The sequence below is a fragment of the Panulirus ornatus genome, chromosome 18, assembly GCF_036320965.1.
Source record: "Panulirus ornatus isolate Po-2019 chromosome 18, ASM3632096v1, whole genome shotgun sequence".
Lineage (NCBI taxonomy): Eukaryota > Metazoa > Arthropoda > Malacostraca > Decapoda > Palinuridae > Panulirus > Panulirus ornatus.
In genome coordinates this window covers 32,350,781-32,376,295 of record NC_092241.1, presented here as the reverse complement: position 1 = coordinate 32,376,295, position 25,515 = coordinate 32,350,781, and the positions used below count along the sequence as shown (strand labels likewise).

Sequence of the window (25,515 nt, the reverse complement as noted above, 5' to 3'; positions counted from 1 at the left end):
AATGGCATGGCTGGCAAGTGTGCTTACTTACAACTCTATCCAGCCGACTCGTAAGGCATATTTTACCTAGGCGTTGCCTTAGAAGTGTGCTTCATTACTGATAAGCTTCACCTCAATTGACATTTGTGATTTGTCTTTGTATAATTATCCCCTCGTGATCATCAGATATCGAAGCTTATACGGGTAAAGAATAAATCAAAATTCAATTAAGTGTTATGTTAACAAATCTATTTTTCATTAATCTGCAGAGTATTCATAGTCTAATGATCGCTAAATTGGGAACACAGTAAAGACAAGTATTGCTTTTGCTGTGCATGCAAGTCCACTTGGCTCGTGCACCATTAATTCCTTATCTTCATTATTATACGTAAACATAATTATCAATTCAACTTGTTGACCTGAGAGGTTAGAACACGGATAGTGGCGTTAACAATGGACACAGGAGTTTAGATGATGGGACTTAGGTTCACTAACAAGTATCCATCCCTCAAACCTTCGCAAATGATACCTGACACAAAGACCTGTTGACTGGAAGGATCAAACCTGGGGTGGCTGGGGTTACACAGTTCCTGTGTTACTTTTTACACCAGTGCTACCAGACGTTTAGACCAAATGCCACCGCCTGAGATGGGACATCAAGCATTGGCTCGTAATATCCCGACATCCTCTTGTTTCATAAAAATCTTAAATACCTACGAATGTAAGTGATGATACACCAGTGTCGCCCTACCGGGCCTCATCAGGCCTTCCGACCCCAACATATGAATTCAGAGAAATATACGTGTCTATGGTTCTGGGCGTCTCATTAATATAAAGGCAAAAAAGGGGGTTAAAGCTGTCGACATTTGTATACGAAATATTGTGTTTAAAACAAGAACTGAGACGCCGTCAGATGGATATTTGACCTTTGGACTGGGTTTGATCCTGAGTATTACACCAAAATGTATAAATGTCGACAGGTTTCTGCATAATGTATATAATTCTTGATACAATGAAATATAAAGAACAGTCTAAATATAGAACAGATAGAAGAAGGACGTCTAGCATTGGTGAGTTTGAAGACGATGTTTGTTCACTTTAGCCTAAAAGACATATTCTTTTTTTGTGGGGGAGAATATCAAACATACTCATCACACTCTCCAAGCGAGTCTGCTTGATATGATCCTCACCGAACCTTCGTGTAATACGTATAAAATCGAGTCTACTCGCGGTATAAACCTGGACAGATGGAGTCCAGTAACACAAACAGACACACACAGACACAGACACACAAATATATATATATATATATATATATATATATATATATATATATATATATATATATATATACATATATATATATATATATATATATATATATATATATATATATATATATATATATATATATATATATATATATATATATCTTCCACCCTGGGGAAAGCATTAGCTTGCGTGAGACAACTAAGAAGAAGAAGAAAAAGAAAGGTATGGTTTTAACCCTCCTTAGAGAAAGCTTTCTGACCTAGAATTTGGATGGGAGAGGCGAGAAGCTCTGAATTATTCATCGTTGAGCTCTCTCGCTTCCTCTTTCAGGTCCGTTCACTGTCGTTTTGACTTATTTTGTTCGACTCCACAAAAGTAAATTTAACAATTTTCATATATCTTGAAATATAAGAGCATCCCTTCCTATATGCCATACACTAAAGCTGTGTCGTTGGTTATCAAGAAATGATGGGTTAAAGTAAGATGAAATACGAGAGGAAAAACGACAGACAGACAGAATTACGAGAGGCTAAATGGGTGGGTTGGGTCAGTATACAATTAATGCTGGAGGGAGTGGTGAGTAGGTTTGCGTTTGACGGGAACAGCCAGAAGCCAATCGAACCCACTGGTAAGGTATATATCGTGGCATCAGCCAATATGCCTCACCTGTACTGGAGAGAGAAACCATTCCACTGCGTACAGCAGTGCAGCTCAATATGTCCAACTGGGAATAAGAGTGTAGAGATAATGGAAGAAGAGTTAATGTTCATAAATCACAAAGCCATACGTAACTACACGTATGCTATGCTATAGATATGTTCTTGTATAGACGGTGATCAACATAGATGTATTCTTTTACTGAAGAAATGAGTCCTACACTACGCAGTTGGTTTCCTGAGAATTTTTCGTAAAATGACACAGTCCTGCGATGGCAAGACTGGATAACTTTGCATGTGCTCTGATAAGAATCACTTCTACCAAGTTATATATTGTTGGCTGCGGAAGCAATCGATGGCCTTGGGCGATAGTGTGGTTTACAACCTTGAATGCACTGGATAATCATCTAATTAACTAACATACAACTAATCATCTAATTAACTCTAAGCTAATATTTCAAACGGGTAAAGAGGCAGACAATCGGTCCTCCCAAAGAGGTTACTGATTATTGAGCAGATCATAGCGAGCTGTCTATGTAAACCCGACCGTAACACAAATCTAGCCTCATATGTAAACTCCATCTGTCTTTAATGAATCAGTTCTGATCTTGTGTTTATCAATGTTTTATGTAAATAAGGTTTAAAAACTAAGCAATTATCAATGGAACTTCTTCATTCTAGGCAGGTAACTGACAATACTATAACCTAACCTAACCTATTTGCGGTGCAGGAAGGAGAGGAATGAAGGTGAAACCTACTGAGGAGGGTGCGGTCGATGGGGCTTCTTTCTATCGACCAGTGAGGTATATCATTGTCTCTCTCACCTCCCCATTCCCTCCATCACCCCGTCGATAGCCTACCCCTTCCCAAGCATGTCTGACTTGGAGGTCCCTCCCGCCTCACACAACACCGATGTGAAATATGCGGTTACTCAAATATTAATGAAATATTAGCCATTTACATGTCAGCGTTAAGTGAGAATAAAGAGACGACGTATATCAAGCGGGGAGGTTCTGGAGGGAGCACCATACTAGGCGGGGTTGGTTTGGCGGTGGGAGGAAGGGAGGGAGAGGGACGTAGGGAGTAGAAGATCTGCATGATGACCGTGTAATGGCTCCAGTGCCCTCCGGGTTCCCGTGGGCGTAGGATACGCTGTAACGATGGGCGGTGCCTTGTAAACTGGAGCCGACCGTGAGGATGTATGGGCCGGCCATAACAAACAGGGGTGGGGTTCTTGCTGCTTTAACGCGTAGGTGTAGTCTTGGAACTGGGGTGAGCTGTAATGAGGAGAATAATTAGGGTCCTGTAACGAAAGACGTGCTGGAAACAGCAGAGGTGAAAACTTTTGTAGCTAAGGATAAACTATGATAAAGGCTCTTCCAGTTTCAGATGGGACGTAATGAGTAAAAGGAGGATCATTTAGGTAATGGCGAGATGTGCTATATGAGGTTTACCTCTTCCTCAACCTGGGGCGCTGTTTTATCACTAAGGTCAAACCTTTCTTTCTAAGAGGATGGCTGTTCTATATAGGAAATTTTCATGCAATAAGGGAAAGCTCTAGTAAGTAGAAGGAGGCACCGTTTATGAGTAAAATATCTTTGTAACAATTCACTTGTGGCTCTTGTAACGATTGGCAAATGCCTTTAAGGATTGTTAGCATTCGGTAACTATAGACCATCTAAGGATCGTAGGGCCGGAGCACTTCGGAGAAGGCAAACACAAGCACGGAAGGTCTTGTAAACAAAGGCATGTTATGCTGAGGAAGGGTCCACGCAACCGAAAACGATTTATAGGTACGCCACTTCTCAGAAAAGAGCGAAGCGAGGCGTTGACGTTCCTTATTAAAGCGATAACAGATGCCAACTGGTATGTGAAGTCGAGAGACATCATTCTGCACTCAGACACTGACGGTGTAGAACCCTTGTAGGAGGTGCTGGCGAGGAACGAAGCCGGGCTGGGTCTTGGCTTATCCGGCGAGGCTTATGTTACGGTTAAAGGGCGTATAGAGTGTGCAGGGAAAAGGTTGTTGTTTTGCCTTATATAAGAGGCTTTAAGATGACGCGGGGGTGGTTAAGGGGCTCTTAGACTAGAGCTACGTTACCAACAGGGGCTGAGACCTGACACGCTCCTGCCTTTAGAGGAGTGTAATCACCAATGGCTGTGTATGAAACAGCACTCAGCACTCACAACTGACAGGCATGTCGACTGCACACTATTTGCGTGTGTGTGTGTGTGTGTGTGTGTGTGTGTGTGTGTGTGTGTGTGTGTTGCCGGACTCAACTTGCGTGGGATCACACCGAGACTGTACCACTGGGAGTAAAGTCTCGTCAAAGAATTTCTCACTCCGAAAAAGTCCACACTTCCCTGCAACTGGAAGAAGTGCAACGCTGAGATACCGGAGCCTCTAGAAAGAAACCATGGGTAACGCCGAGAACAAAAAGGAGACAAGAGGAAAAATAAGAGATACAGGTCAACATTAACGTCAATGACAGTATAACAATAAAAGACAAGAATGAAAAAAAATGCGATGAAATAATAAGAAACGAAGAGAATTACAAAAAAGAAAAAATAACAAATAGAGAAAGAAGTTGAAACAAGACTGGAAGAGAAAGAAAGAAAAAAAAGGCAAGAAAGAAGCCGTATGAAAGAAATAGAGACTATATGTAGCCAGATCCGGCACAGGAATGAACCGGAGACGAGTCCGCACCATTCAGGTCTCTCACTGGTACAATCTCACACAAACGGAACTGCCCGAATGTGCCAACAACCGTGTAATGCCTGCTACATACCTGTGATCTACCTTATCTATAATTGAAGGGAAGTCCCATGGAAGAGAGAGAGAGAGATTAAATCATTATGATTATAGCCATTATTTTTACAAGGATCTAAATCTCCTCTCATAAGGATATCAGAGGGAAAAAAAAGAGAGAGAGGAATTATCAAGTGATGAGACAGGAGCAAAGTCGAGAGGGATTATTTTCTTTGCTTTAGAACTTAATTATGCTTTTGTTTTACGTCTGATAATCAACGGGTATCGAGAATTTCTTATGCTTTAAGGCGTTTAAACATAACTGCAATTTTGGGTAATTATGCCACCAATGACTGTGCTGTAACTGCTCACTTTTACTCGATGTTGGTAGTTGAGATGGTTAGCAACAGCTCCCAAGCGGAACTATCGTCTGCTCGTATTGGTTCTCTCTTATTATAGTACTGTGGTCCCCCTTCAGCAGTGGTACTGCTGGTGTGGGACCATGTTTAAGGCAGGTACACTCAGCTGTCGTGTCAAGAGTTACTGTGGCACTCTCACCAAGGTACTGCTCCTGGTGCGGTGCTATTAATGAAACTATGCCGTAGGTACTCCTGTCTGCAGATATGTTAGTGTGGCTCTCCAGTTCTGTGGTAATGCTTCTGTGAAACGGTTACGCTGGCAATTAAAACAGACAAAGTGCTGCGAGGGGGGGTGATGATCGTCGGTTGATTTACACACAAGCATTTCTAACTTACCAAACTTTACCGTGGCACTATTGAGTACGTACGCTTAATGTCAAAGGCATTCTTCACTGGCAAAGACCATCAGTAAAGTTAGGGTTAGAATAAAGCTAGAGAGAGAGAGAGAGAGAGAGAGAGAGAGAGAGAGAGAGAGAGAGAGAGAGAGAGAGAGAGAGAGAGAGAGAGAGAGAGCAATGCAGAAGACTGTGCAATGAAAAGCTTGCCTCTTAAAAGTGAAACAAAAAAGTCATAGTAGCTATGAAGAAAGATACGGAAAAGCAAACAGTTAGGCTACCGATGACTGCCGTAGTCCAGCAAACGAGGTAGGCCCTGTAGCAGCCAGTTTGAGCAGCAGAAACGAAGATAACATCAATCAAATATATAAATAATCCCAACAGTTCAACGCGGTCAAAATGAATCAAGTTCTATCTCAAAACAAGTGAGTTGATACATCGACCATACGTAAATACGTAACTCCGTCTTGTATACGCGTGGAGCAAGAATAACGACTGACGTGATGGCAGTAAACACTGCTAGGACGAATGAGTTCCTCGTATAACTGAAGTAACTGCTTACAATATAGCCGTCGGCATTGGGACAAATACATCATCAGCGTTACTGTTACTAAGGTACGTACCTCAGTTTACAATAAGCACCGCCACTTGTCCTGACTTATCCCCTTCTGTTGTGCCTTTCTTGTCACACTTTTGCGGAGGTACCAGTGTTATAACATCTATATCGATATACTTCCTCACATATACTACTGCTGTAGCCCTTGTACACAAATACTCTCTCAAAGGTATTCCTATTGTAACATGTAACCTTTGATACCATTACTGAGGTACAGCTAATGTGATACCATATACGTGTTCTTCTAACAGGGATGCCACTACCACAGCATTGTTACTATGGTACCGTTTTTATCATGCTGCTCCTGTGGTACCGTTAATGCGGTACTGTAATTGTGGTGTAAGAGCCCTTGTACCGTTACTGCAGTGCTGTATCTGTGAGGCGGCTACTGTGTTACTGAACTTGTACTGTTACTATGTTACTGTAACCGAGACTTTTTCTTTGATACTAGTGTTCATTTGATTCTAATGTTTTTCTGTAACCTGCGTCTTTATTGTGCGTGTGTGTGTGTGTGTGTGTGTGTGTGTGTGTTAAAGTGGAGGGAACCAGAAGAACAAAGAGACCAAATTGAAGATGGGAGGATGGAGAGAAATCGGGGACCTGAACATGAAGGACGGTGATATGCTTGCACGGGATAGAGTGAATTGGAACGATGTGGTACATTGGGGTTGGTGGACAGAACCAGGGCATGTGAAACGTCTGGGGTAATTAATGGAAAGAAGGTGTGAAGGACCTGGTTGTGGACAGAGGGAACTTGGTTTCGGTGTATTACACAGGACAGCTAAAGATTGGATGTGAGCGGATGTGGCCTTTCTTCGTCTGTTCCTAGCGGGAAACGGCGATTGAGATACACACACACACACACACACACACACACACACACACTCACACACACACACACACACGCACACACACACACACACACACACATTCGCATATATATATATATATATATATATATATATATATATATATATATATATATATATATATATATATATATATACATATATATATATATATATATCCCTGGGGATACGGGATTAAGAATACTTCCCACGTATTCCCTGCGTGTTGTAGAAGGCGACTAAAAGGGGAGGGAGCGGGGGGCTGGAAATCTTCCCCTCTCGTTTTTTTTTAATTTTCCAAAAGAAGGAACAGAGTGGGGCTAGGTGAGGATATTCCAGAAAGGCCCAGTCCCCTGTTCTTAACGCTACCTCGCTAACGCAGGAAATGGCGAATAGTTTAAAAGAAAAAGAAAAGATATATATATGAATGCCAGGGACAGAGAAGTCTGAGTACAAGGGTATTGCAGGTCTGTTACAGGTACTGGGATATGGTAACTGGTAGCAAACAGAAGCCCCTCAAAAACCACTGATATAATAACGATTTCGAACCACTAAAACAATACAGTTGGTGTACACACCGTAGCCCAGCATCTGAGAGTATTCCTTGTCTCGACCAAGGCAATAATTCATGAATACTGAATGGTCATGGAAAAAGTTTTTACTTTCGCTGTAGGTATTCGTCTACGCTCGGGCGCTGTGTCATTAGTGGTCAGCGTTGGTATATGTTACCGTCGCCCAGGTATTGTTTGCAGGTTACTAACCCACCGGAGGCGACGACCACTATGGTTTCTATAATGCACTGGGGTCGTAAGCAAGGTCTTGGTGCATGTCGTTCCACATCTTCCATTCTTTAGGCAACTGTTTCGTCCGTCGTGCTCCACTCATGGTTTTTCTATGGGTCGTGTGGTCAGATTCGCCTGATTTATAAAACTGGTTTGGTATTTCAGTAATGGTGATAATGCAGTTAAATGTAATATGACTTTAGTAATGACGGACACCTGAACCTGATGTGTTGACCGTAGAATAGTCTGTCTGCGAGGCTGAACAAGATCCTTCTATACATTCAAAGATTCTGTATATTTCTTATACTGCAGGCAAGGAAATTGACGCGATTCACGCTCTAGCAATCTTGGACCACCTTTCGCAAGTATTACGGTGAGGGAATTTTAAGGAAATTGCTCCAGGTTTACTTTCCATGGTTGCTTTCCTTGGCTACATTCATACCTCAACATCACTTGATGGTCGGCCAAACGGTGCCATACTCTATGCCGTACAATATGAATCACATAACTCTTACTGCTTCTTTCTCACCTCTAATGATGATATGCTTTCTGCTTCTCATGTTCCCTCGTCTTTAATGTATGACGCATTTCTTTTATATTCTTCTTTACAACTCCGGCTGTCACCGATTCTCTCTGGGAAACGTTCTGAACGGTGCTTTTGAGTTCGTGATACCGGAGAGCTGGACGACGGCCGGTAAACGACTGTTCTTAGAAAGAGTTTGCATGTGCAACCTTATCATATACGCACAAATATCATATGATACTAAAAGCATTATCAATCATTGGCAGAATATCATGTGGAACTAGGGATACAAGATGAATATAAAAACAGTATATCCTGTCGACCTAAGTCTGATACTTCTTAGTGGCAGAAATTTATATATATATATATATATATATATATATATATATATATATATATATATATATATATACATACATACATCACAGATGATAAATTACTTACCATTACCCAACAGTGTCTTTTTTCATGCACAATACTGCGATTTGCTATGAAAGCATTTCAAAATGCATAGCTATGTCAAAGTACTCGCATGCAAATACATACGAAAAACATGAAAATGATATAATCAAATTAGTACAGGTATGCAGAGAGAAACTGAAGGTAACATTGCATAGCTGCAGAAGTATGTAAATGGTAGATGGAAAAACCAACAACGACATAAATGGAGACAAAAAAAAAAAGGGTTAAACAGCAAGATGAGGAATTAGGAGACGAAATCACACAGATCATAATAGGAAAGAAAAAATTCACATGAACGTGGGAAGGGAAGAAATGAGAAAGTAGAGGGTGAAAAGAATAGACGAAGAGAGAGAGAGAGAAAAAAGCGGAGGCGATGGTAGAATCAAGAGATGAAGTGGTGGTGGTGGTTAGTACAATTCATCTCCAGGAAGCTTTCCACAACAGACAGCTCAGTTCTTGCGTCGTGTCTTGCTACACTCCTGACGCCATACCTTACTGCAACGCTTATGTTGGGTCTTGATGAATGTCTTTTCAGCACGTATTGCAGTGGGTGTTGAGTCTTAGTCTTTGTGTAGTTATCGTGTTAAGTCTTTATATAAGTCTTGAGTGGCTATCTTGCTTTGACTTCTAAGCAATGAATAGGTGCAGATCTTGAGTGTTGAATAGCTGCACTTCTTCTCGTCTGTCCTGCGACAGATCTTGGTGTCATGTCTCGTTGCTGTACTAGTACTGTATAATGCTGTAAGAATAATGTAGAATCTTGCTACACTTTTTGTCCCTTGTTGCACTTTTCGTCCAGTGTCTTTGTAAGAATCCAACTGCCACGCAAATCATCCCGTGTCGTTACTCTTACATGTATAACGTTTGCGCATTATGCCGCATACGACACACGCACACTACTACACGTAAGTATGTCGGGAAAAGATCACAATGGAACGCGCCAGCAAGATTTCCTTATCACGGCACATATACTGTGAGTTTAGTAGCTTTTTGTAAGGGTAGCTATGCACGTGAACCCTCTTCCTTTTTGATATCTAGAATGAGTAACTAGGGTTAGCCAAGGCGATGAGCTTTTTCTACACTAAAGTAAAATATCGAGAATGTCTAACGACTACACGTTGCTTCCTGCTGAACTGAACTACTTCCACTCCTTCCTACCGGATGCCCAACTCTGGGTGGCATCGATCTTAAATAAGCTGCGGTCAGACGAGTGTGTCGGTATTCGTTTGTTATTACTCCATAGGAGAACAACACCGAAGAACCCTTCCTCCTTTACCATAGCAGTGCTAACCGAAGTGGAATTCATCTCTACAGAGCTCCTCCTATATACTATATAATGTACGAACCACAACAGAGTTTTGTGCAGCAGAAATCTTCACTAAATCTCCTAACACTCCGAATTCAATGGAAGCAAAGTTGAACCTTACACTTTGCAGCAGAATTCGTAGCAGCAGAGCTCTTTCCTCTACTAAGCAGTAAATTTCATGCAGTCAGAGCTCTCTTGCATCCTAAGGTAGAATTCGTCTCAGGAGTGCTCTCTTGTGCATCACAGTAGAATTCTACCCTGCAGAATCATAATTCATCGGAACAGATCTATTCCTACTGCACCTCACAGCAGAGTTCAGTAGAGCTCGTTTCTGGCTTTGCACCCTTCTTCACTCTTTTCCAGAGTTCGATGCAGCTGGTCCCTCTCATGTCTCCGACATCAGCACCCTCATCTGAAGATCGTCTGCAGAACCGCAGTGTTACCTCTCTAGGTTAAGGATGGGATCAGTCTGGGGGAATCTTTTCTCTTTTTCTTTTTAACTTTTTTTTTTTCCTTCAGCACAAGTAAGTCCAATGTGTGTGTTTAAGGACAGGACGATCGTATTTCCAAAGGCAGAGAAGTTTCCCTTTTGTGTGCCAGTTGTTGTCTCCATCCTCTCCGCCAGTTCATGGGTAGTGTCTGCTACGTTCACCTATACACTAGGGATATACCCGAGTACTGTCGCAGGTGAAGCAGCAAGTAGTAGTACTAATAATACCTGAGGCCATAGGCCAACTCCAGATGCCCAATTATTCCTGAGATCTCTAATCTGTTATAATATTCCACCAATGAAGCATTCCCCTCCCAACAGCCGTCGTGCTGCCGTTCTTGTGCTGTGCCTTTCTGTAGCTCCTATGTCGTGTCTTGCTGCAGTTCTATACGCGGGTTTTGCTGTAGCTGCTGTGCTGTCTTATCTCAGCATTTACGTCGCGTCTTGCTGTATTTCTTGTAATGTCGTGCTACGAGTCTTGTTTCGTGCTCCAGTTGTTGTGCTATGCCTTGTCGCAGATCTGGTACCGCATCTTGCGAGAGTTCTTCTGTAAAGTCGTATGTCGTCTTCTGTTGCAGGTCTTGTCTCATGTTTTGCAAGAAGCGCTGTCGCCCATTCTTCATGTATAGGGCAGGGTCTTTCTCTAGGTCTGTCCTACAGCTTTTATACAACGCCTTCTGCATGGCTTATTTTGTGTCCAAGTGAAGTGTATGTGTTCGCTTGCTGTAGACCCTTTCCCGGGTTCTGCCACAAGTTATATGTTATATCCTACTGTAAGTCTTGTGTCATACACTGTTGTCAAGTGCTATACTGATCTGCTGGAGTTTTTGTGCGACATCCTACTGCAGGTCTGATACAGCGTCTCGTTACATGTCGTCTTCTGTAAGCCATTGCAGGTTTCTTCTCTGTGTCCCTGGGTCCGTATGCAGAAAAATTCTTAGATTTCTACTTATTTTTATGCTTAGCTGAGTAAGTGACTTAAGTGCCACACAGAATAAGACTAAGCACGAAGCTTAGCAAAACTTAAGCATAAGATTTAAGACGTATGAAATGCAGTTTTGGTCAAAATATTTGTCGTCTGCTAGGCAAATACTTAAGCGTAGGGCAGCTTTCAGAAACATGCTTAGCAAAATTCTTAAACTTAAGTAAAATTCTTTGGGTTTAAGCATACTTAAGCATTCTAAGAAGTATTCTGCATACGGCCCCTGATGCATAACGTGTTGTGTCCTGTCATTTACCTTGTGCATTCCTCTTACAGTTCTTTTACTATGTCATACTATAAAGACTAGTCAGTGTTCCTAAAGCAGATTAACTCGTCATGTCCTGCTGCAGACTTTATACAGTATTCTATCACTGATTTTGTGCTGTGTCCTGCTGTATGGCAAAGAATTCAGCTGTAGGTCTGGAGTCTTATCTTACTGCAACTCTTACAACCTATCTTGCTTCAGGGACGATCGTAGCAATGTAATTGCATAGTATCAGAAATCTCAGATTCCAGGCTACGATGCTTCCACGGTTTCTCAAACTCAAGATACCGACTTTTTGCCTTTTTCTATATTACTTGGTATTTTCATTTCTCATCCAAGTGAGCCTCGTGCTGCTATTTTGGCTCAGTAATACATTTCTCTTTTCTTTTCAACTACGACGCATCACTCAAGATAACAATCTTCCTCAGTTTACCTGCACGTGTGTATCATTTCAACGTTTGTCAGGTTTATGATACAATATTCAGATGAAGGGATCCACTGTAGCTGTTTATATAATTTCTTGTTTGTTTATACGTATCCCGTTTTGTCAATGCTTCGATAGACAAGACCTGTCTGCACATATTCTATCTTTTCAAACCATAACCTTCGGAACAATTTTTGCCTTGGAGGAAATTGCAAATGCCTCCCCGCATTGTCGAAATGTTATCTTGCTCAACTATTCACAAGAAAGGGTCTATGAAAACACACGATCTTTACCAACCGGAGATACTTCTGGTTTCCTTTCTAAAGTTTTTGTTCCTTTCCCCTCGGCTTAAAATCTTGAAAAGCGATATCAACCTTTTCGAAGGATGTGTATCAGATCTTTTCTCTCGCTCTTAATAATGTGATTTATACCGATTCTCAGTATGGGTCATCTTATTAGGCAAACACTTTCATTTCATTTAATGCTGAGTGATAACAAAACTTTGGAATCCACAGAAAATAACGGGAGCTGAAAATTTTTGTCGAATACCAAGAAATATCCGAGAGACATGGGGGTGGGGGGTTGCCTCCTGACCTTGTGCTCTCTTGGGTGGTTGGAATATATGAAGTTGAAATGAATTTTAAGGTAAAATCTGGAGATCTGTTAGATGATGCAGGAGAACTACAAAATTCAATTTTCCCTCTTCTAAGAAGATCTGGTAAACAGCTTCCTCACTGTAGTAGTATCAAAGAACAAAAAGGATCATGATTGCTTTCTTTGATGATCGAATTTCTTAATTGAGGACAAAATACCTCATCACGTGCAAGTCTCCTTCCTGTTCAGGGTATTACAAAGGATCCACGACCTCTCCCATCATGATCGTGCCAGGGGCTGAATTGTGAGACTTTGAGTGCCAGCGTCTCTTCTGGTCCTGCAACATGACTTCAACATCCTTGGAAAAAAAAAAAAAAAAAAACTTTCGTGCACATCATCTTGGTGCTGATAACCATTAAGATATCCCGATAACAATAATTCTCTGACCCCTCAGCAGGGGGCCGGGTAAGGCCAGAGGCTGAACCCGCGACCCCGACGGTCATGCCAAGTCAACCAGGGGTGAGGGTGGTAACTGCCGAGGTCATGACCCGCTGGAGCGTCGCTCGTCTGGCTGGGTCCAAGATACCCACTACAAGCCACCGGCTCTTTCCCTCCCACTTGTGTGCTTTTCTTTACCCTGCCTCTCCAAAGTGGAGTGGAAATATTCTTAAAAGTTCACGTCTTTCAAAGTTTCGTTGGGGTGAAGAATAATCATGCATACACTTATGGTTTTGCCTCTTTCTTGAAGTTCACGTCTTTCAAAGTTTCGTTGGGTTGAAGGATAATTATGCACACAGTCATTGGTTTTGCCTCTTTCTTGAAGTTATGGCAATTACCGCCTTTTTTTCCACTTTCTTGCAAGATCAGATTCACTCGTCAGAATACTGTGGTGGGTACTGACCAGAGGAAATACAAAACACATCCAGGAGAGATTTTCTATTTTTTTCTATCAATTACGTTACACATCACGACGTGCATCAATGCCTTTGGCTGCATCGAAAAACGAATGGTTGTCACCTCGTCTTTTAAAGTGATCAAAGTTTTTTTCTCTACCAGAAGAAGCGAGTCTGCAGTAGGTCAAATACAGAAGGAGGTGAAGAGTTTCCCGGCCGAGCAGAGGAAGGAGACAAGCAGAAACAGAATGGTAATATTCGAGTTGCCAACATACACAAGGCTTGCGGGTTTACTAGCCAAGAGGCGGAGGTAGGCACATAGCTAATTCACGCAATCAGTTACATACTCAAGAGTTCGCCACGCAAGATAACAGTAACGTATATACATATCCATGGTAGGATATGTGCATAACATTATGTTGCTTTGCAAGAAATGTCTGCACTGTTTCATACTTATCCTGTAACCGCATACCATGAGGAAAAGTTTTTCTTTTCTAAAACTTACACACACACACACACACACACACACATATATATATATATATATATATATATATATATATATATATATATATATATATATATATATATATATATATATATATATATTTTTTTTTTTTTTTTTTCGCTGTCTCCCGCGTTTGCGAGGTAGCGCAAGGAAACAGACGAAAGAAATGGCCCAACCCACCCCCATACACATGTATATACATACGTCCACACACGCAAATATACATACCTACACAGCTTTCCATGGTTTACCCCAGACGCTTCACATGCCCCGATTCAATCCACTGACAGCACGTCAACCCCGGGATACCACATCGCTCCAATTCACTCTATTCCTTGCCCTCCTTTCACCCTCCTGTATGTTCAGGCCCCGATCACATAAAATCTTTTTCACTCCATCTTTCCACCTCCAATTTGGTCTCCCTCTTCTCCTCGTTCCCTCCACCTCCGACACATATATTCTCTTGGTCAATCTTTCCTCACTCATTCTCTCCATGTGCCCGAACCATTTCAAAACACCCTCTTCTGCTCTCTCAACCACGCTCTTTTTATTTCCACACATCTCTCTTACCCTTACGTTACTCACTCGATCAAACCACCTCACACCACACATTGTCCTCAAACATCTCATTTCCAGCACATCCATCCTCCTGCGCACAACTCTATCCATAGCCCACGCCTCGCAACCATACAACATTGTTGGAACCACTATTCCTTCAAACATACCCATTTTTGCTTTCCGAGATAATGTTCTCGACTTCCACACATTCTTCAAGGCTCCCAGAATTTTCGCCCCCTCCCTCACCCTATGATCCACTTCCGCTTCCATGGTTCCATCCGCTGCCAGATCCACTCCCAGATATCTAAAACACTTCACTTCCTCCAGTTTTTCAATCCAAAGCGACCGTGTGAGCATACTGACTGCGATAGTCTTTTCCGTTATGGTGAAAGCTTTGTGATGAGCTGCTGATTGTGTTAGGGAGGCGCTTACTGTCAGGTTTCTGACCATCATCTTGGAATTACCAAGAGGAAACTCAGGGGGAGATGATGGAAATGTGAAAAGATAAAAAAAAAAAAATGGAGAACTGAGACGCTAACTGAAGAAACAGGTATTAGACAAAGAGATAAGACAGTAGTGGATATGATGAACTGACATAAAGTTGAGGAAAATGATATGAATGAAAAGCTCCCATGTTGTAGACAAAGCTAGTAATACTGCAAGGTATGTGGAGAAGGGTGAAATCATAATGATAGCTTTGGGAAAGTGAAAAAGATATTGTAGGTTATAATGAAGTTTATGAAAGCGACAGAGTAATGTGACAGTGATGGAGAGGGTTGTACCGTGTTAGCTTTACGGACGGTAATTAAAATAATTAATCGTGTTTTGCCTACGTCCGCTCGCTAGTGCTGTGTGATACCATTTGGCGAAGGCTTATCTAACAATGGCTTATCTGAGGATCCGTCTTTCAGTATCTATGACAATCATCGACTTAGATCCCGGAAACGGCGTAACTACTGGTACAGAGAGCCATCATACCAGGTTATACATACATACTACTGCCAGAGTGAGTGAATCTGAGTGATGTACAGTACAACCTGCAATGGACCTAGTTGGCTATTGCCGTTTTCTTTTTCAGCATTCCTTCCTCTGTTACGGTGAAGAAGACACCACGAAGGGAAAACTTGAAACAGAGTTCGGTAGTTCACAGCCTACGAACACACTTTACAAAGAAATCTATGCATCTCGTCTTAACACACTTATTTCATGAGGATCTAAGTCTTCATAATCTCAAGTCTCTCACTTTTGTGCGCCGGTGTCAGTAAAGACGAAATTCGTGGGAGGGGATTTGGACTCTGAGATTATCTGTTAATCTCGAGACGGCTCGTGAGCCAGCTACTTTGCATGCACAAAACTCACGTGCTGGATAATTAATGCCCGGTTGGCGTGACGCAGCAACGATAAGCTCTGGAGATGCATCCCAATTCTACAAGGTTCGATGATAGTCATAACCAGCCAGCCAGCCTTAAGATGATATCGCGAATAAGACAAAAGGAAAAAAAAAAAAAAGGAAATAGTGTGTAGATTATTAAACTACAGCATAGTATGTGTACTTGGCATTTAAAGCCTACACATAATGTTAGATATGATCTTAAACCATAAACACAATAACTAATAGTGTAGTCTTGCCTCTGTTCTTTTGTTCATGGTTTCGTTCCTTACTCTTTTTTTTTCTCCTCTGCCATAACGTAAATGATTAAAACGAAATGAGTAATCATAACCTCTATCAAAACTATCGATCAAGTGTCTGCGACTCCCTCTCTACTCTGCCATGACCAACTTAACGTGAAGCAAGGCAATACTAGTACATCAGAGACACTGTAGGGTTATGAAAAATTAGGTTAAACACTTGTGATGAGTCCACGAAACATACAACTCTTGACCTGAACTGCTATGTTTTCGCATCTATTAAAATCTTCAACCAGCTACAGATCTGAGCATCGATGTCTTTACCAATACAGCTGAACTTTTATTCCCTGTTGTATGATGAATAAGAATCTAGTCATCTTTGTTATTAATAATCTTACATGGAAACAATCGTAAATAAATCACACACACACACACAAACACACACACACACACACACACACACACACACACACACACACACACACACACACACACAAAACTCAACTCTATCCCTGTAATACGCAAATAGTAATCACAAATAATGATCACACACACACACACACACACACGCACACACAAGCTAGGATGTGTGTGTATACATACACAGAGAGGAGTAAAGACATGGTACATATATACAAGAGGGGCGGGGGGAGCTCAGACCCATGCGCCTTGTGCCTAGTTGCCGTGCATCTTCCTATGCCTCTATGCATGCAACACGCACGCTCACGCATGCCTCTAGCTGCATGGCTCTTCTCGATGGATGCGCATGCCTCTTACTGTTCACACCTGGGGTAATCCACAAACAAGTAGATGAACGATAATCATCAATTAAGTTTATATATACTTTTTCATTGAACCAATTCGCCATACTAGCAATACGAACAACGAACTGAAAAAAAAGAAGCCTAATGAACCGTGGCTGATGGGCAACTGTTGCACGAGTCTGCCCGTCTTGGATGGAGAGACAGTTGCGCCTTAGTGCGTCTGCGCATGTTGGCCCGTGCGCACAGATCTGGAGTATGCCTTACCTTGCCCCCATGCATGCTTCTGCTTGTATCTTCATGTAATAGGCGCACGCGTCCTGTGCGAAAGAAAACTTGCACAGGTCTGAACGCTGCTTAAGATTTAGGTGCATCTTGAATGAAGCATTTTTGTCCGATCGTACCGAACGAAGCAAGAACGAAGCAAACGAACCGTTCGAGCCCCGCCAGGTGGCTGTATTCTGCGTGTTCGCTGGTGCTCGTCTGCTGACCACCATTTACCTCAGGATGGATCTGACAGTGGCAGCAGGTCCTCTCTTCACTTTTCATTCCTTAGCCAAACTCGATGAGAAAATGGTTAACGCACCTATTTTCTGTACGTAAAAATATGTCGCTATTGAGTGAAATGGAACACAGGCATTTGAAAAAAAAAAAAAACTTTACGTGTGTGGCAGCGGAGGCTTTTGAAATATCAATCGACCTTGCGGGACCCGGAGTTGTGGGAAAGCACACAAAATTCCGAAGAACCATTCCAAGATTTTTTTTTCATCTAAAATCTTACGCGTTGTAGCCTCAAGGGACTCGTCACATTAGCCTGCAGAGTTTATTCAAGATACCCAAGCAACGTAACGCATCAGTGCGACGATAATTGCAGACACATGCAATGCTTGATTGAAGCACTGAGGGATTACATGAAGGCAATCATCAAACAATAATACAGCAACGATAAGTAATTTTCTAGCATAATATCTAGCTATACTTTAAAGCTACACATGTGTGGTACAGTTAAAAGTTACCTTAATGATATCATGGTAGCATGTATCACAAAGAAAACGGGAATGAAATAGAAAACGAGAATTATCACAAATATCAGTTTTATTTCTTAAGAATACAATGCCAAGCAAGCTCTCCTGGGGTACAGTCAATAACTTGAGCAATGCCAACCCAGCAATCATGCTTTTTGGTTTTATTGTATCATAAGCGATATAGGGAATGCCAAAGCTCAGGCTACGTCTCATATTCATCAGGCTAAACACTTCCCTCTGTCCCACCCCATGATAGAAATTAAACACATCGAATGGTTGAACAGCGGGAACATCCAAACTGACTGCGCACTACGGAGCAACTGAATCCTTTTGAGCAAATGAGCACTCACTGTGCACCAAGCGACGGAAAAGGTTCGGCGCGCGCTGCTCGAAGACAGGTACTTACTATAGTCGACTTCGGTTCCGCGCCGTGTGCTCGTTCCATTCGTTCACACTAAACTGTTCAAGTCAAGGCGCAGCTAAATCCTAGTAACACACGGAGATATCAAACGCACACATACACACAAGAAAGGTAAAAAAGGTGGATTTTGGAGCATGAGTAATGGTCGGACTCCTTCGGTGAGCGGAAAATTGATTTAGTGGAAGAAAACAAAGGATGCATATTCGGGTACCTTCTCGAAATGGAATGGAGCTCACGAGTGGCGTGCCGCAGGGTTCAGTCCTGGACCCACTGCATTTCATGATTTACGTAGATGACTTTCCCAAAGAACTGACTCTCTGTTTGAATATGTTTGCGGGGGTAAAGTTGAATTTGAGGAAGATAGTATTAACTTAAAAGTGGACCCAAAATTACACCATAGTTAGTTTGATGCATAGTTGTTAAAATATGTCCAGAGTAAGTGCAAAGTAATGAGGATAAGACACAGGGAAAATATGACTTTTACGAATATTCCCTGCAAGAGGATGTGATGCAAGATTCACTTTAGGAGAGGCAACTTGAGAGAAGTCATAGCTAGAACCCTATCTTAAAAGAATCGTAAAGGAAATATACTGTCTGCTGGCAAGCATTACAACTTCATTCAGTTACAAGGAAATATTCCGCAAATCGTTCACATTTCATACTGCGCCAAAACTATATCACACACACACACACACACACACACATATATATATATATATATATATATATATATATATATATATATATATATATATATTATCCCTGGGGATAGGGGAGAAAGAATTCTTCCCACGTATTCCCTGCGTGTCGTAGAAGGCGACTAAAAGGGGAAGGGAGCGGGGGGCTGGAAATCCTCCCCTCTCGTTTTTTTTTTAATTTTTCCAAAAGATGGAACACAGAACGAGGCCAGGTGAGGATATTCTCTCAGAGGCCCAGTCCTCTGTTCTTAACGCTACCCTTGCTAACGCGGGAAATGGCGAATAGTATGAAAGAATATATATATATATATATATATATATATATATATATATATATATATATATATATATATATATATATATATATATGCCAGACCGGAAAAACTGTAACGGAGAGGTGTTATTGGCACCGTCATACAGTACGCAGGGATGACCACATAAATGCGATCGCTAAACAGCCATGAAAATGATCACGCCATAGATCTCGAAAATCCCATTATCCTATACCCCTCTGATGATTATGTCACAAGCAACGTCACTGAGTTTGTCTTAATTGCTTATGCTAAGAACTATGATTTGTACCCAGGCAACTTTAAAGCCCATCCTCTCATTAACCAATTCATCATGAGAAAATCAAAACAGTTCAAGACATACCCAGCTACCCAGGTCAACCCCTGCCACGTCACCCCCCCTTAATCACTCTCCCTTTCAACGGTAACTACCTGACAAAGCGGACAGTGTTGGTCTGTGCTGCCTGGTGCTAGACAGCGGTATTCCGTTGTGATGTTGGGATTTAGATATCTTTGTTAAGTACTGGCACTTGATGAGGTGGATTGTCTCCACGAAACATTTCATGCCACATGTATAAAAAGAATTACATGTTGAATAAAACTGTATGAACTACTGAAGTGCCACTTCACCTTCATATATGCAAGTGTGTGTGTAATCATATGTTTACGTTCATTTTATACCACTAATACATACTACTTTAATTACAATAACAGAATCAAGCACGTAGCATTATGTGAGAGTATTACGATTCCGTTATCTAACCCTACTTATCCTGCATTCTTCATGCTGTTCAAAATATAAACAGCAACTGATGGCGAGCTATTGGTCCTTTTGTGGCTGTCGACGTTTGACAACTCTATACGTCAACATATACATATAAAAGTCTGGGATCTTATTCATTCTATATACAATTCAGTAACGTTATCTTAGTATGTGTAATAAACCCTAAACTTACTAAAGGGAAAAAAAAAATTTTGTTCGGTATATCAGACTTTATCCGAGGCTTGACCGATTAATGGGAAATATAAATGTGTTACTATTTGTAAATGTAAATGTGTTACTATTTGTAAATCTATAACCCTGCTCTAAAACCTAACACCTGTGGCTTTAGTATTACGTCTGCCATCTGCCGTCTGCCTATTACTGTACCATCAACTCGACCTCTGTTGCTCCTGCAACCTCCTGGTAATTGTTCTTATCCGCGTATACAGCATGGTAGTTAATGAACTCCCATCATCCCTATCGTTATAAACCATATCGGCATAACAATCTTAATGTTATCAGTATATGGAGATTTCGTTACGTCATTCTTGCCACGCCCCTCCCCTACTAAACCTTCCTCACACTTCAACCACTATACCCCGTCCCTCTCCTAAACACCCCGGAGCGACATCCGTTAGTTCAAAGAGGCACTACCTTATGCTGCTTCGTAGTTCGAACCTCAGATGTTTAGGAGTCTATCTATGGCTGGGAGCGGAACAGAACTTAAGTTCGGGAGTTTACAGGCGAAAGTTTCGATACAACTCGATCGGAGCAGCATCGAGGTATACTTCGTACCGAGCACAGCTCGATATGTGAGGTTTTCCAACAATACTGTCCATTTCTAACAACCAATGCCGAAGCTCTTCCTTCCGTAGTATTGCCGCATATTGCAGTTGATTTCTTAACATCCATACTGTTTAGACCTCGACCCAGTTTATGAGGTAAAGTGAATCATGACTGCCAATGCATACCACGTCGCTCTCATAAACTTTTATCTTGAACATGGCAAGTGAAAGTAAACTTGGAATTATTACTAAATATTTGTGATATACGATATTCAATGACGCTTTTTAACAAAATTGAAGTAAAATTTCATACAATAACTGGATTTACGTAGCAATTCATAATATTTCTATACCTTAACTTAAGAGGGAGTTTCTGTTCTGTGTTCACGAATGACAATGAAACACGACAACACACCTGACAACATATCTGGTCGAGGACGTATCATCATAATGTGGGAGTCGGGGAAAACGATGGCTAAGATAGAAAAAAAAAAAAGAAGACAGGCATTGCTCATTCCACTGCTTATCAGTGGATAGACAGGTGGCAGCAGAGGGATCAATGTACACTCGACCACGGAGTGACCGACCAAGACACACCACTCAGCATGAAGACGCTCCCATCACAAACGCAGCTCGTGAGAGGCCGACATCGTCAGCAATGCAGCTGACTTATGATGACTGCTGCTGCGCATTCAACCCTACATAGACCACCGATGTTTTCATGCGAATAACATTCACGGCTGTGTTTCAGCCGCAGAGGGTAGACTAGGTCATTTAAATATGGTTGCTCGCTTGGGGCTTTGTTTTAGAAAATTCAGCGATTGACCACGAGTACTCGATTACCGTAAAATTCACTTAAGAAAATGTTTTTACCATCTGTAGGAGCGGGGGCAAGACGGTTCCGGATGACAAAGACCACCATATACTTCTCTCAACAACACACCGAGAGGTAGTCTAAGAGGGCGAGTGACCACGACATTCTGGGGATGGACGTGGGTCTTTGGACCAAGTGAATTGGTCAACAATGATGGTCGACTGGACAGTGAAGAATATAGTGGGATTATGGAAGATGTCTTACTGCCCCCTGTAACAACTCATGACTCTCCCTGCTCCTGACAGCCAAGCTCCTGCAAGGCCGGAGCCTAATGCACAGGATCAGGATAGGAGAGGCGTTTCAGGCCCACTCTCCACTGGAGGCAATTACTAGGTCAGGCAAAGACTTTCACACAAGGCCAATCGTCCACTTTATAGGCCATCATGCGTCGGATGTGGGAGGTGTAAGGAGTCGCCAGGGTATTGAGGATCTGGCGCAGACAGTCTGATAAGATATCCGACAGCGGTCGGCTAAATAGAAGCATCTTGTTCAGTCTACGCCGGATCAGGTGAACGAAAAGGTAGGTGCTTTTTTTATGGAGGTTGGAGCGGTCGCTGAAAATAGCGTATGAATAAAGACTTTTTCTTAAATCATTCATTATTTCAACATATTCTATTATCAAAATGATTATCGGTTTACTCTGATGGATACATTCTATAATAATGCTCAAAGTGCATCATTAGAACTGATCTTAACGGGATTCTACGTCTGACTACAAGATTAACTGTCTTGTGTAGACAGCAAGCCGAAAGGGTGTGTCAAAAAAAGCAGGCGAACAATTCGCAAAGCTGCAAGAAACATTTTACTTAGATACATCCAAAAATACACGCGAAAATTTGGGCAATGATATTGGCTTTGCTGTGCAAAAGGATGTATTTCATTATCCTTATTCTGTTAGCTGAACAAAGCAGTTGTTCAATATGAAAAGGACCGAGTAATATGTTACTGGAATGATACGCTCTTGATAAAGCTGCGAGCATAGTTTCCACAACAAAAAGAACATAACCCATTTTTTTTTATTCAAGAAAAATTATCCCACAAGAGTTGCTGTCGCCCACTGTTTACCACTGCATACGTAAACAAACACATCTAGCCATCAGCACGAATCGATTGCCCAATAGGCAACGTCTTTCTTAACAATCACGTTCTCAACAATGACCACCCTAATGTTTGCAACGTGTTTCTCTGTTGTGGCCAGTAACTTTTCAGATGAATATTAGATAAATAAAAAAACCGATCAATAGAAAATATTTTCTGGCCATCAGATGAATAGAACACACAATAATACACCAACGTGATAAGTGAAGAGGATGCTTGGAATTATTTCTAGGAGTTTCAGTAACAAAAAATGCAAACTTTACCTTACGGTCTCATCTTTTTGTGAAACCACCACCACACCTTGATCATCCGGAGCTATTCCGTGCAACCGCACCTAAAGATGGACGTGACTGGTCTGGAAAGCATACGGGAGGATGACCACAAAAAAAAATGATCCCTGGCACTGAATATCACTTATGAGTAAACACTTGAAAAAAAAATGAAAATGCATTCGCCTAGAAAGCCGTAGTCTGTGGAGCAAATGGTGATACGAACGAAGTACACACGTGGATAAACAGGCTATGAAAAAAAATATATAAATTAGCTACTCAGAAAATCCAGACAGTAGAAAACCTGCAACAATTGGTAGGGAAACAGACATGATAACAGAGCAAGTGCAAAATAGAAAAACCCGCAACAATTGGTAGGGAAACACAAATGATAACAGAGCAAGTGCAAAATCTATAGAAAGTCTCAAGTTCAGTGTGAATGGGTACACGAATGAACGGGTGGTTGTGAACAGAAGCTGCATCGAAGCATGAACTAAGAAACCCAATGAGACTTTCTTCCAGTATTATGTTGGTATGATGTCCTAAAAAGGGTGGGTCGATCCCGCTCAGTCAAAGAAAACATGGAATCACCTGAGTCGTGAAGAAGAACAAGTTCACTACTATCTATCTAATCACGGTACTTACCCTCCGCCGCCCAGCAGGTGTGTTGCAGGTGACGGCCATCACCCACCACTGCCAAGGCTTTCAGGATATCACAACTTTTACAAATGTGTGAAGTTATCACATCATTATGTTTGGCGGATCGTATATATCTTTCATTCGAGTTTTTTTTTTTTCTTTACCAGCACTGTCTAGTGATTATCATCCACACACCACTTTAATCTTATGTTGCAAAATGTTCATGTCTTTTTACCTGCCACTTCATTATGCAATATTTCCATCATAATGTTCAGGAGCTCTTTGTTTCAGTGTTTTCACCACGCTCATCATCAGTTAGTATATATACGCAAAATATAAAGTGTATTAGTCTTCAAACATCTCATACTGTTATATGTAGACTATACTGTTCACCAGTCACCGCACAACTTCATTCTTACAGCAGAAACACACAGTTCCATCGTGTCCAATCGTGACTCGCTACTCCCATTGTTAGACAGACGAGTGGCGGTAACCAGCTCTAGCGTAGCTGCCATTTCCAGGAACCCATAGCTTGACTCGTCGCACAACACCAATTCGTAAACCGACCAAGTGAATTCACAACTCCAAATCATTCACAGTAATTTATTCTACAGGAATGTACTGTCGTATAATCTGAGACATGTCTGTTTTTTTTTCTGATAACGTTCCTTCATTTGATTTTAAATAGATCACTTGCACTATAATCTGCTCGCAGAGTATTACCCTCTCGCGGCACAACACTCCAGTAACGAACGCACTTTACGAAAATCAGAGTTAATAACGAACGCACTTTACGAAAATCAGAGTTAATAACGAACGCACTTTACGAAAATCAGAGTTAATAACGAACGCACTTTCTAAAAATCAGTCAATAACACGATCAACTTTGTACTAACGTGTCCTTCTCGTTCAGTAGCGTGTCATTAGTAATCGAACTAAGATATGACACACTAGTACTACCGAGTATACGTTATATCCCATGTCTTCCCTCCTGGCAGGTCAAGGCAGGACTGGTCACTGACGGTGCTGGCCTGCGCAGTCCTGGGCGTGTGGGGGGATTCCAAGCAGTGAGGCCAGCAGGTTGACCACTGAACCGGAAGTTTTTAAGTTGACGAGTAAAAAATCTGAGTGTCTTGATTTCTGCTATTATTCAAACGTTGGATTTTTATACTGACAGTAACTGGATGCGTCTTTATATTCAGTATCATCGCTGGATGAGGCACACATGTGTGGACGAGGTCCACGGGCGGGAGGGACAACGGTCGTTTGCCGAATCAGCGGAATCGAGGTCGGCGTACCAACACGTCGGGTCCCCGGCATGTTGGGTCAGATGAGGCAACACTGCCAGTGCAGCGAGGGTGTCTCGTATAACGTAACAGATGTCTATCAAAATTTTCGCATATTTTTAACTTTGTCAGCTTTACTGAAACAACTTTCAGCTCACTGTCCATACAAGGTAAATTATCATACAGTCAAAAGCACAAAGCACATCTTATGACCAGCTTCAATAATAAGCTTTGTGGCATGATCATAAGATACATTTCATCAAAGGACAGTGAATGATATTTCGACGAAAGAATATGTTCAAATAATATACATACA

At 41.6% G+C, this 25,515-nt stretch overlaps 1 protein-coding gene across 1 annotated transcript in view; it reads right to left on the bottom strand.

Annotated features, from left to right (window-relative positions):
• The window catches only part of LOC139755024 (paired box protein Pax-5-like), a 227,479-nt gene extending 202,535 nt beyond the window's left edge, over positions 1-24,944 (bottom strand). Inside the window, exon 1 of the mRNA XM_071672956.1 lies at positions 23,920-24,944. The gene's annotated coding sequence lies outside the window, so the exon portion shown is untranslated. The remainder of the gene's footprint in view (positions 1-23,919) is intronic.
• Between the last annotated feature and the right edge of the window lie 571 nt (positions 24,945-25,515).